Source organism: Nannochloropsis gaditana (genome assembly GCF_000240725.1).
Source record: "Nannochloropsis gaditana CCMP526 unplaced genomic scaffold scaffold716, whole genome shotgun sequence".
Lineage (NCBI taxonomy): Eukaryota > Eustigmatophyceae > Eustigmatales > Monodopsidaceae > Microchloropsis > Microchloropsis gaditana.
The window spans coordinates 5,504-8,452 of NW_005803237.1; positions in this window are offsets into that span (position 1 = coordinate 5,504).

Genomic DNA, 2,949 nt, shown 5'->3' on the forward strand with positions numbered 1-2,949 from the left:
GCACATTCTGGATCCAGTTGTAGATGTATTCCTGCTGTTCGGTCAAGCTGGGCTCTTCCATCGTCGGCCGTGCCAAGGACGGGTCCTTGGCAATAGCGTCGCGGACGATCGCCTCCATCAACATCAGGTACTGTCCCTGGGAGATGGTGCTCGGATCCGCCGTCTTGGCCAAAGCCGCCAGCTTGGTGTAGGTGGCAGGCTTGATCTGGTCCCAGTAGGACTTGTCCACGTTCTCGGGGGGGTACTCCCCGCCCAAGGCCGCTGCGTAATTGGCAATGAAATAAAGTTCCTCCGGCACCTCCGCCCAGACTGCGTCCGTGTTGCTGCCCTTCACATCTGCCAAGGTGAGTTCCCGTCCCGTGTCGGCTTTCGCCTGCGTGGCGGCAGACGCAGCGACGGTGGCTCCTCGTCTTGTCTCAGGGGCCACGCGAAATCCACAGGCAGATTTTCCCGACAAGGTGGGGGGGCCCGTCGTCAGAGAGGACAAAGGGGAAGAGGAGGGGAACAAAAATGCAGAAGCGGACGGAAGGGCCACGATGGCTAGGCAGAAAGCCTGAGGGTGCAATCGTAAAAAGAAAGGGGGATGAGTTGCAGGCAAGATGGATCATGGGCATACAGCAGGCCTTATTGCTTATTACTACCAGGAAGAAACGACCCACTGAGGCTGATCTACCACCATCATTGACAGTAGATATATGCAATGACACGCAAGAAGAAAGGTTGAGAGGGAAAAGGGTAGTTTGCAGGATTTGACGCGTTTGAAGGCTGCTTGAGCCACGAAACATCAGGATGCCCGGAGGAGAAAAACTTACCGTCCTTGCAGACATGACTGATCTCAGAAAAGTGGCTCCTGTCTGTCAAAGGATATCAATAGGATGTGTGAGTGTGCTTTGGCATATGATTTAATGATCTTAGAGCTTTGACATCGATGGGATCGCCCTCAAGATGCATCCAGGGCTTTAAAGGGAGAACGGCGGCAGTGTGGTTGTACCCGCTAGCCAGCCTGCCCCAAAATTATTCACCACAGACGGAATAGAGTACAAAGATTCCAGCAAGCCAGACAAAGACATCCTTTTCTGTGAATCACGTCCGCTTCCGATGTTGCCTTCCCTTTCACCCGGGTCCGCGACCCGACCCACTCCATCCACGTGCGCAAAGGCGTAGGCAAGCCAGTTGCCGCAAATCTTGTGGCAAGTCGCATCCCGTCCTCCATGATCTAACTTGTTAGAGGCACCATCCTCCCAGGTATCAGAAAGATAAACGCAAGATAAGCGGCCAAGCCTCGTTGAGGACATGCCGCGACCAAGAGAAAGCCAAATATAGGTCGGACTGCACCTTACGGGGCTTGCTAGGGCGAGCTTGAAATAAGGCTATCATCTGTGATATTCTCAAGCCCACGACATGAGCTTACTTTCCAACACTGTTTTATCCAAAGCGTAGAATGGTGGCATGCTTACCAAAAGAAACCCACTCGCCCTCACGAAAGAAATAACCCAAGTCTAAAAAGGGTATCTGAGGGAAGAGAAAGGTTTCAGGAGGCATACGGCGACGGGCTCCCCCTCGCCTTGTGGGCTTCAGTGCTTGGCTCTGGCGGGATCAAGTGAGTGAAGCACCGCCCAACCCGGAGGCGAGCCATCCTGCTTTGCTTTCTCGTTTCCACCCTCTCAACATCAGTACATTCTACCGTCATGCGTCCCATGGACGTACGGGAGGCATTTTTAACGGCTTTGCGTGCGCCTGACCATCCAAGCTCAGGGCGACGGGGACCATGTCCAACCCCGTCATCATTCAAGCGCGAGGCAACCGCCCACCGAGCCATCCATCCCAGTGGAGGCCCTTGGCGCCGCTGTTCTCGCCGGCGCGGGTATCAGTGGAACAAATCGACGGTCGGGTGGATTGTTTTGACGTGGCAACGAGACCCAGCGACCGATGCGTGCCAGCACAGGGATTCCAGTCTGGCCACTTTTCGTACCGATGGGGAGGTCCCCCCGGGCTTTTGGACGGTTATCCTATTTACATATCCTTCACTTCTAACCACTCCGCTCGATCTTTTGGTGGTTGGACAACCAGAACGTCACTCAATTTCCATCTCACTTTGCCTTCGATCACGATTTAAAATCCTTTTCCACTTTTGCCGTATAGCGTCACAGTCTTTAGCAAACACCATGTCAGCGGTCGTCGCAGCTCCTCCCGCAAGCACTGAAGATGTTGCCCTCGAAGTGAAAAAGGCGCCTAAGGTTAGTTTCCCCGGACACTCGGCGGGGTATTTGTGAGATCCCTTGATGCTGTCGCCCGATGTGCCCACATTCACTCCAATCTGTCCCACTCTCCTGTTGGACGTGTTCAGGTCCCTCTGGCGGCAAAGCTGGTGGTGGGCGCAGTGGCTGGTGTAGTCGGGACCACCTGCATATTTCCCATCGGTACGTCCTTGTCCATCGCAGAGCTGTAAGGGTCACTGTAATTGGCTTTGCATGCGTATCGAGTGTTTTGCGGATATTTTGACATTGCTTGAGTCCACATGCCGAGTCAGGTCAAGGCCAATCGTGCGGATGGAGGGAAGGCATGGGTGCTATCTGGTGTATGGGATCACTTCCGACAACTCGCGCCATTAACCCCGCTCATCTGCATCCCAACACTGCGCGCGCATCCACTGATTACAGACATGGTGAAGACTCGACTGCAGAGTGGGAACGCCCAGTACACGGGGCCCATTTCCGCAGCCTCCTCTATCCTCAAGAACGAGGGCGTCGCCGGCTTCTACAGGGGTGCGTTTGGGTGTCTACGTGCTTCTCTCCGTCGTCTTCACCCTCTCACGGGAGCGTCCTGAGCGCTCGTGTCTCCGTTCTCCTTCTCACCCTCCCCACCGCCACTAATGCAGGGCTGGGTCCTAATCTTGTGGGAGTGACGCCCGAGAAGGCGATCAAGTTGGCAGCCAACGACTTGATACGC